Raw genomic sequence first — 11,540 nt, 5'->3', positions numbered from 1 at the left:
TCGACGGGAAATATTTCTCGTCCGTTGACACTCAACACAACTCTTTACCCAAAAGTGTGCATCTTTAAACAACGTCGACCAATAAAAGCCCAACTCCAACACTTTAGCAGTTGTCCTGACACCGCCAAAATGGCCTCCATAAGGAAAAGCATGACATCCTTGCAAAACAGAAGCCTGGTCTATCTCGGGAATACATCTCCAGATCATGTTATCAATACAAATCCTAATCAAAAATGGTTCATCCCAGAAATATATGCGACAATCACAAAATAACTTTTTTTTCTGCACATAGGATAAGTCATGAGGAACGATACCGCTCGCCAGGTAGTTTGCAATATATGCATACCATGGCGCTACCTCATGGCTTGTGGCCAACAATTGTTCATCCAGGAAGGTTTCCACAATATCTTCTACCTCAACCTTCTACTCCGCTCCTTCCAGCCTGGATAAGTGATCCGCCAATTGGTTCTCCGTTCCCTTCCGGTCACGAATTTCCAGGTTAAATTCTTGTAGTAGCAGCACACATCAAATCAGGTACGACTTTTAATCCTTCTTCTCAATTAGGTACCTGAGAGCAACATGGTCAGTATACATAATTACCTTCGAGCCTATCAGGTATGACCTGAATTTGTCAAATGCGAACACCACTGCTAGCATTTCCTTCTCAGTCACTGTGTAGTTTAGTTAGGCACCACTCAGGGTTCTACTTGTATTGTAGATTGGGTGCATGACTTTCTCCTTTTGTTGCCCCAACATTGCTCCCACAGCATAATCGCTTTCATCGCACATCAGCTCAAATGGTTGCTGGTAGTCAGGTGCAACTATGATATTTGCAGATACCAGCCTCTTCTTCAATTCCTCAAAAGCTACCCCGTAGTCATCAGAAAACATAAAGACGTGATATTTTTCAATCAATTTACACAAAGGGGTTAACAATCTTGGAAAAATCCTTTATAAACCACCTGTAGAAACCGGCGTGGCAAAGGAAACGTCTTATTGTCTTGACGAAAGTGGGTGGTGGAAACTTCTCTATTATATGAACCTTAGCATGATCCACCTCAATTCCCTTACTTGACACTAGGTGTCCCAAGACTATACCTTTCTGCACCATGAAATGATATTTTTCCTAGTTTAGCACCAGATTAGTCTCTATACATCTCTTCATCACTCTTTTCAGATTCATAAGGCAGTCATCGAATAAGTTTGCCACCACTGAGAAATCATTCATAAAAACATCCATTATATCCTCTACCATACTTATGAAGATGGCCATCATGCACCTTTGGAATGTGGCAGGTGCATTGCATAGGCCAAGTGGCATTCTCCGAAAAGCGTAGATGCCATATGGACATGTGAATGGTGCTTTCTCTCTATCCTCCGGGGAAATAGATATCTGATTATACCCTGAGTATCCATCCAAGAAGAAAAAATGGGACCTCCCTGCCAATCTATCTAGCATCTGATCAATGAACGACAAGGGAAAATGGTCTTTTCGGGTGGCCTTGTTCAATCTTCTGTAGTCCATACAAATTCGCCATCCCCTGACTGTTCTTGTTGAGATCAACTCATTGTTCTCGTTTTGCACCACAGTCATTCCACCTTTCTTTGGCACACACTGAACAGGGGTAACCTAGTTGCTGTTGGATATGGGGAAAATGATTCTCGCATCTAACCACTTGATCACTTCCTTCTTCACGACTTCTTTCATATTGGGGTTCAACCTTCTTTGATGTTCTATGGAAGGTATGTGCCCATCTTCCAGTAGAATCTTATGCATACAGAAGGTCGGGTTGATACCCTTAATATCTGTAATGGTCCAACTAATTGCAGTCTTGCACTCTATTAATATATGCAAAGTTGGTCTACCTGCACATCTAACAAACCAGATGAGATAATAATAGGTAAAGTCGATTTAGATCCCAATAAAGCATACCTGAGGTGAGATGGTAGCGGTTTCAGTTCCAATTGTGGTGGCTCTTCAATCGATGGCTTAGCTGGAGGGGTCTTTCTTTCTTCTAAGTATAAAGACTCGAATTCGAGCTCTCTTTTCCAGTACCCTTGGCCTTCAAAAGCCAACACCCACTCCGCCAAGTCCTCACTATTTACCTCTTCTAAGTTCATGAGGCAGACTGCTAGAGGGTCTTTTGCATTAAGTGCCTCATCAACCTCCTCCATGATTATATCAACAGCTTCTATCAAAGAGCAATTTGCAAACTCATTAGGTCGCCGCATAGACTTTTGCACATTAAATGTTATTTCTTCGTTATTTAGCCTCATTTTCAGGTCCCCAGTCTCACAATCAATCAGAGCTCTTTCTGTGGATAAGAATGGCCTTTCCAAAATTATGGGAATCTCTTCATCAACCTGCAAGTCTAGAATGACAAAATCTACCAGAAACACAAACTTTCCAACTTTCACAAGTACATCGTCAAGTATACCTGATGGACTTTTCACCGTTCGGCCAGCTAGCTGTAGCAACATGGATGTCGGCCTTGATCTTCCAATGCCAAACTTTTAATAGATAGCATATGGCATCAGATTTATGCTTGCCCCAAAATCACACAGTGTTTTGGAAAATTCATAACTACCTATGGTGCATGAAATTGTGAAGCTTCCAGGGTCGGATAGCTTCTCCGCTATAGGTCTTGTCACAATAGCACTACAGGTCTTAGTCAATGTTATAGTTTCCAAGTTTTGAAAGTCAAACTTGAGAGACATCAAGTCTTTCATCATTTTTGCATAACCGGGCATCTCTCCCAAAGCATCAATTAGAGGAATGTTTACCTGAATTTGCTTCAACATTTTCATGTATTATTTTTACTGCTCATCCTTCTAATATTAGCCAACCTTTGCGGGAAGCGTGCTGGAGGTCGCTTCCTTCCTGTGACTTGAGTTAAATCCTGTCCCGACACTGTTTCTGATGCCTACTCTTGCACTTTCTCGGTTTTCTTTGGAACCTCTTTTTCTTTGCTTGTTTCCTATTATGCATGTTGTACTGTTACCTCTGTTAACCCTGTTGAATTGTCTACCTCAATTGGTACTGGCACAAGTATCTCAGTTGGTCGGTTTTCGCAAGTAGTTTCTTGCTCTAGATCAAGATCTCTACCATTTCTTAGGCTCTCTGCCATAAGCTGCTTCGGCCCCTGCTCTTTCGAATTGACATGTGTGTCTGCAGGTAAAGTCCATTGAGTACGATTATTCAGAGCCATAGATATCTGCGCTAATTGAATCTCAATGCCTTTTATCGTTGAGTCATGTGCTTCCACCTTCTCTTGCATTTTTTTCATTGGACCCAATCATTTGTTGCATCATTCCTTTAATTTCCGACAACCCATCATCTTGTCTCACTATCTGTTGTTGTTACTGCAATTGCGGTTGCAAGATTTTCAGCGGTGGGTTGTGCTCAATCATACAAGGCTGCTTCTGGCACAAGAGGTGCCACACCCTGGTTGTTCGAGTCATTCACATTATTTCATTTGTTGTAGTCGTCTATGGCATCCCCCATTTCTAGTTTGATCTGTACTGTTAGGTTTTGTTGTCGTTTGTCCTTCTTGTTTGCACGATTTAATGCATTGAAAGCTTTCTCAAGATCCGAAAATGCTTCAAACAATTCACCAGTTCTTGAGGAGTTTCTAGGCATGCACTTGTAACACACAAGACTACAAACGTAAGAATTTCAATATAATAAATTTAAAATGAAGAAAAATGACTAAACTTAGAATCCTGGCAATTCTTCTAGCCGTAATTAATAACACCGTTAATTTTTCGACAATGACGCCAAAATTTGATCACGCCCAACTACTCCTCCTAAGAGGTCTAGCGGTCGTTGCAAATATAATCCGGTTTACAAGTCCGGAGTCGAATTCCACGGGGAATTAACCTATTAATCACAACCACTAGTTTTGCAAGAATTCAAGTAATCAACCTTCAAAAATACTAAATATCAATTTGAGTGTTTACTAACTAAGATAAGAGTAATTATAATGCAGTAATTTATACTAATAGAGCAAATATTGTAGACAAGATTTGAAAAAGTCTAGGGTTTGATTTCCCATATTGTCGGAATCTCCCCTGCTATATTTTCTATAAATTCGCCTAAGTGTTCTCCACCGATCATTAGCACTTTGGGTATCGTAGCTCTCTCTCAAGCAACTGCCGCAATTTACTAAACATATTCTCTCGAACTACGCTAGCTGACACTAATTTACCGCTCACTACAATCGCACCAAAGTTTCGTTATCTCTAATCCAGCCTTTAAACCCTCCGTATTGATCTCTCAAATACGTTAGGAGTGGTATTGTTCAACAACTACCTCAATGAGTACTCTCTCTCTCTCTCTCTAGTAATACACACTAAATAGGCACAGTTAATTGAGAGCTCTTCAACTAACAACAACAAAAATATAGTTGAACAAATAGAGAATGATTAACAACAAATTTATATTAAACGTAGTGAATAAATCATCCTCCAATGGGTTCCATCAAACCCTAGATGAGAAGGTTTAGCTACTCATAACCATACTAACAATCATGATAATAATTGAAAACATTAAAATACATATTAAGGAAGAATGGAAGAGAAAAACTCGTGCGATTTGTTGCTTCTAAGTGTTCCCGTAACCTTTTTCCTCTCCAATAATGTCTAACCCCTTAAGAAATAGGGTTAGAACCCCTTTTATACATATTGAGAGCGTATAGGGTCGAAACTACCAAGTCCTAGACGAATTAGGATGAAATCCGCCCTTACCCGTCTCGCTTGGCGCCTGGCGCCAACCAGGACACCGAAATATTTCCACTTCTGTGCTATTCTGCCTTTGGCGTTTTGGCTAGTGCCTGGCACCAACCTGGGCACCAAACTCATACTCCCTCCAAATTCTTCCGTTTTTACTTCACTTTGCATGCAAGCTTGCCAAATCACTTCAAATTGACTCCTACACATATAAATACCATTATTAAGCTCGAGTCATAAATATTTACACCAAAGTTAACAAGATTGAGGTGTAATGCAAGGAAAATTACATGCAAAAATACGGATTTTTAGCCTAACAAAAGTTAATCCCCTTTAGAGTAAATTGGCACATAAAAAGAAAATTGCAACCATTTTTGTTTGCCTACTTTTTTGTTTTGTAACGAAGGATCGATAGAATGGAGTATTTCACGAAATTCAAATAAAGCAATAAACGTTGCTATCATTTTATAGGCAACTTTTTTTGTATTATGAAAATTTTATCATAACCAATAAAAAAGAAGGGATGGATATCACATATTGGGTCCCTAAAGATTTTCGATAAGCTAAAAAAGACAGTAACAAACAGGGCAAAATAGAGTTGAATATTGAGCCTAGTTAATTAGTTTGAAATTGAAGTGTAACGAAAGGATTTAAATTTTGGGCAAAAATCACATTTAACTACCCGATGAAGCTATTAACAATCGGTAACCACAAAATAAAACATACAACTCATAGCCCAAAATTAATTATAACGGCTAACAACTGAAATCTAGTGAGAAGTTGCGACTCCTCAATGCAAATTACAATAGCCACTAGCCCAACCACTGACAATCGTCTAACATTCCTTTAAACCTAGTGAAATCTCCCGTTGAAACTCACCTTTTCAGTCCCAAAAATTCATCACCTAACCATCTTCTTCGCAACCACCAAGCTCCTTCTTATTACACGACAAATTATAATCCTTTTTTTATCTTTTACGAAGAGCCTGAAATTTTCATTGATCTAATTTAAAAACAAGCATGATATTGCATACGCAAAAATATTCATGACAGAAGAAGAAGAAGAAGAAGAAGAAGATGATGATGTATACATTATACATGCAGTATACACATTATAATGTGTATATCCATTTTTTATATATCGTAGAACAATATATACACTTTTTATACATCGTAAAACAGTATATACACTTTGGATATACAAACATGCTCGATATACACTAATGATACATTAGAGATACACTAAAAACACAGGATACATTGTATATATAATTTTATAAACTGTATAATAGTGTATATATAATTGTTATACAGTGTATAACAATATATAAACATTTTTATAAGCATATTATTATACAACATGCAATGTATATACATATAATAGTGTATATATAACTTTTATACATTGCGCATGGTGGATAAAGCTCAAGATCATCTTCCACTATAAAAGCAATAAACAAAATCAAGAATTTCATGCAAAATATTAAGCTTAAAAATAAAGTTAAGGACAATAGTGATCCAATAGGTGGATGGAAGGCATATCCAAGTCATTTCTAATACGTTGAAAAATTTAATAGGAAATTACACTGTTAATATAAAAATTCATTCTTTATATTACGAGTGTATACAACTTAAAAATGTAATACACCAATTGAAAGAAGTTAGTTCCTGAGGGGATGCAATGTAACACTAAACAAATCTCATATTTTCAAATCATGAAAGATATTTTGAACTATTATATTAATATTTTATAAAAATAGGAAATAAAAGCTTCTAGAGTAGTCTAAAGTGGGAAGTAGATTGCACATGACTAATATAACAAAATTCTATTTTTTTATACATATTTTGTAATCAAATAAGTCAAAAGATTTCTATTTTTAGTCAAAAATATATTATTTTTGGCGCCTACCAAGAATAAGATGAGTTCTTAATTAGGGCCCGTTGGATTGGCTTAAAAAGGTGGCTTTTCAGTTAAGTGCTTAAAAGCACTTTATAAATGCTGGAACTTATTTTATAAATAAGCAGTTATGTGTTTGGATAAAAGTACTGAAACTGAAAACAAGCTGATGAAGCGTTTGGTAAATAAATGCTGGTAAGCACTTTTTCTTGTTAAAATGACTGAAATATCCTTAAAGTTGTTAACATTATAAAGAAGATGATGACTATAATATTATATTTTCCGTTCATAACTTCAAATTCAGAGATAACACGTAAATTCATTGAATGATTTGATTTTAGAATATAGTTACACCAATTAAAAAAAAGGAAGGATTCAACGACCAAAAAAATTAAATGTTATGGAACCAAAAAAAGAAGCCAAAAGAACAATATTTACAAAATATTGGAATGTATCAAACATTATTTAAAAAACTATTGTTTGCTTCACGTTAAGAACTTCAAAAAATTGACAAATATTGGAGAATGGAGGGGAAAAAAAGATAGTATGTTGTAGGGTTTTTACTTAGGGGCAATTTCAGAATTAAAAAAAATTATAAGGGATAAGAATGTAATATTCTTGATCAAAGCAATATAACTTTTAAGCCATTTTCCAACTTATTGGTTTTGATTTTTTTAAAGCAAATTTTAACTTTTTTTAAGCCCATTTTTTTGTTGCCAAACATTTTCACAAATTAAAAATTGCTTAAAAGCTGGTTTGACAAGCTTTTAAGCCCATCCAAACTCATATCTGTTGTCTACTATTAAGGCAACTAGCAACGGCATTTCTTATTTTTATTAAGACTCCAATTTATTGTTTGTTTTTTCCTCTAATTTACTGTACAATAATTCTACTCTTAATTTGACTTGTTTTGTTTAATGAAATCGTGATACCCCATCACAAATAACGCACACAAAAGAAGACTTGAGATAAATAGGAACGTGGTAGTGTTACATATGCGACCTTGTTAGATTTAGACTTTTAACTCTAGAATACGATATATTCCAACAAAAAAAATGGAAAAATACAAATGCATTCGATATGATGGATTTTCATAAAAGAACAGTTTTTGAACAAATATTTTCATTTTTATCTTTTTTTATTTTGAGTATTAAAAAGTGATAATATATCTAAATGTTAGTTGGAGTAATGAAATTAAAAGCTAAGATATACAACAATAATAAATTCAGTATAATCCAACAAGTGGGGTCAGAGAAGGGTAGTGTGTACGCAGACCTTATTTTTATTGTAAGAAGGTAGAGATGATGTTTTCGATAGACTCTCGGCTCAAGGAAAGTTGAAAAGAAAGAAGCAGTAGCAACAGACAGTAATGTCCGCAAGATAACAAGAAAACTGAAACGAAAGAAACCGCAGGTAGTAATATAAATCTAAAAATAAGAAAGTACAACTAACACTAATACTACTAGTATGGACAAGAAAAACACACGATTATCCACTAACCTTATACCCTAATTCTCGACCTTTACACTCTCCTATCAAGGATCATGTCCTCAATAAGATGAAGCAACGTCAAGTCCTGCCTAATCACCTCTCCCGAATATCTTTGGCCTACCTCTAACTCTCCTCAGACCCACCAATGCCAACCTCTCACATCTCCTTATTGGGGCATTAGTGTCTCTCCTCTTCACATGCTTGAACTATCTAAGCATCGGTTCTCGCATCTTGTCCTCTACGGGAGCCACGCCCACCTTATCCGGAATATCTTCATTCATAATCTTATCTATCTTGGTATGCTTGTACATCCATCTCAATATCCTTATTTATGTCGCCTTCATCTTCTGGACATGGAGATTCTTAACTGACCAACACTTTGTCCCATATAACATAATCGGTCTAACTACCGTTCTATAAAACTTACCTTTAAGTTTTTGTGGCACGTTCTTATTACACAGAATTCATGGTGCGAGACTCTATTTCCACTACTAAAAATTCGGCAAAAATCGACCAAGGTCGACCGACCAACTTTGGTCGGTCAAAAAACCGACCAAAAAACCGACCAAAGTTGGTCGGTTTTTCAAAATATTTTTTTTTTAATTTTTTTTTTAACGAAACCGACCAACTTTGGTCGGTTTTCTTTGGCGCAAAAATGCGGGAAACTATTTTTGAGTCCCGCAAAATTTATGTTTCAAGAAACCGACCAACTTTGGTCGGTTTTTCAATTAAAATAAATAAAAATTAATATTAAAAAAATGACCAAAATTGGTCGGTTAATTCGGCGGGTCATTTAAAAAAACCGACCAACTTTGGTCGGTAATTTTACTTTTTAATAAAACCGACCAACTTTGGTCGGTTATTTTCGTGCGAAAATACAATTAAAGAGTATAAATCAAATAAAAGACAATCTTAAAACAAAATGTACCAATGGTCTAGTGGTAGAATAGTATCCTGCCACAATACAGACCCCGGTTCAATTCCTAGATGGTGAATTTTTTTATTACATAATTAAAATACCGACCAACTTTGGTCGGAAAAAACCAACCAACTTTGGTCGGTTTTTTTTACAATATATTTTTTTTGAATTTAATTGACCGACCAAAGTTGGTCGGTAATTTCCGACCAACTTTGGTCGATATTTCTTTCCGACCACAAAAATACCGTCCACGCGTAAATGGTCGCGTTTTGGTCAGTTTTTGGCCATTACCGACTAACGTTGGTCGGTATTTTTGGTCGGTTTTTACCGGATTTCTACTAGTGTTCATCCATCGCGCTCTAGTATGATGTGTGACATCCTTGTCAATCTCTCCATTTTCTTGGATTACTGACCCAAGGTACTTGATATTTCCTCTCTTGGTGACTTGTGTATCAAGTTTCACGTTCGCATCCGCTTCATGAACCACATCACTGAACTTGCACTTCAAGTATTCTGTTTTGGTCCTGTTCAACTTGAAACCTTTAGACCCCAGGATTTGTCTCCCAACCTCTAACCCCGCGTTAACACAACCTCGTAAGCTAAGATATGTTTTAAGGAAAATAATCTTTCCTCTATAAATGAGAAAATTTTCTCTTCTTGATAACAATCATCAAAAGTTGACTTTCTCATGAAAAATATTTTTTTTAAATAACTTCGATAAGCATGACAAAGTAAATATTTTTGTCGAATTTTATTAAGATTAAGATGTTAAATATGAATACACACTAGAATATTAAGATATTATCCCTAAAAACCGAATGCTAAATTGTTGGGTTCAACTAGCCTATAGATACGTTTCACGAAGTATGATATTATCTGCGTTAATCCAAGCCCGCAAGATTCTTCTCAAAAGTCCTCAACTATTAAGAGTATCTCTACACCTTATATGTAACATCCTAATCTTTTTTTCTTCGGATATGAGACTTTATTTGCACACCAACTATCTTCAGCTCAAACTAAGTTTCATGTGCCCATTACCATGATCAACTGGTCAATTTTCAAGATTCAAACATCATTAGAGTATTTATGGAAACCAAAGCCGCAACTAGATTCTTCTTGTCTATGTGTGTCTCTAAGCTCTATACCCTCGCTCTGCCATCATATTAGTTGTTATTGGGTTCAACCAATTCAAAGATACTCTTAGTATAGTGTAATATTTTTTGTTTGGGCGAAGTTCATATAATTTTTTTCCAAAAGGTTTCACACCATTAAGAGGTCTCACACCTTATATATAGTCGATCTTTTTAACTACTAGTGTGAGACTTTGTTCGCACGCCCAACAATCTCCCTTTGAACTAAGTTCGACATTGCTAATCACTACGATCTCCGGATCAATCCTTTGAAGTAAGTTTTACGTGGCCCATTATCACGATTCACGGGTCAATTTTCGGATTCATTATGTGTCACCCATATCGTCAGAATATTTATGACAATCAGAACTTGTAACTAGCTTCTTCATGCTTATGTGTGCATCTAAACTCGTAAGGGGAAGTAACTGAACCACACGCCATCACTTTGTCATCGTCATACTCGTCCTGCAGAACCTAAACTCTAATATCGGTTGTTGACTTCAATCTGCATAAAAATGCTCTTAACATGGTGTGATGCTGTTCATTTTGGACCAAGTACGTACGGTTTCCCCCTAAAAGCCTTTATCATTAAGAGATCTCACAACCTTATGTATAGTCTTTCAATCTTTTTAGCTACCAATATGAAACTTTATTTGCACATCCAACGTAAATAAATAAGACTCTTTATCTTCTCAACATTTAAATATGTATAATTTATCTTTATTTAAAATTTATAAATAATAATTTAAACATACGATAATAATTAAGTATTATGTAAAAATATAGAGAAAATTTCAAAATATATACGGTACCATAAAAATTATTTGTTTGCTGAAGCATGCTCTAAAAGCTAGTGGCGGTAGCATTGTAGTGGTGGACGTCGCCTATGACGGTTGTGAGGTGGTGGCTAGTGATGATTGTAGTTCGGAGTGGCAAACGTGCGGGTCGGGTTGGATATGATTCGGGTAAAAAATGGGTAATTAAAAAATGGGTAAATTATCCGACCCGACCCATAATTAATACGGATAAAAAAACGGGTTAACCGACGGATAATATGGGTAATCATATTATCCATGACTTCTTGAATATGAACACTTTTGGGAGAATTTTTAGTTTCCCAAACTTGAGGAACCCCCAATTTAAGGCTTTACAAATGTAAAAGTTAAACTCAGTAGTTATCCATTGGTTACTCGTTGGTTATCCATTTTCTAAATGGATAATATGGTTCTTATCCATATTTGACCCAATTTTAAAAGGTTCATTATCCAACCTATTTTTTAATGGATAATATGAGTGGTTAACTGTTTTTTTTTAATTATTTTGCCACCCCTAATTGTAGTTGATGGTTGGTAGAGGTGACTGGAATTGGTGGTTCT

The sequence above is a fragment of the Nicotiana tomentosiformis genome, chromosome 1 (genome assembly GCF_000390325.3).
Source record: "Nicotiana tomentosiformis chromosome 1, ASM39032v3, whole genome shotgun sequence".
Classification (NCBI taxonomy): domain Eukaryota; kingdom Viridiplantae; phylum Streptophyta; class Magnoliopsida; order Solanales; family Solanaceae; genus Nicotiana; species Nicotiana tomentosiformis.
The sequence above is the reverse complement of the archived record's forward strand: the minus strand, read 5'-3'. Positions refer to the sequence as shown.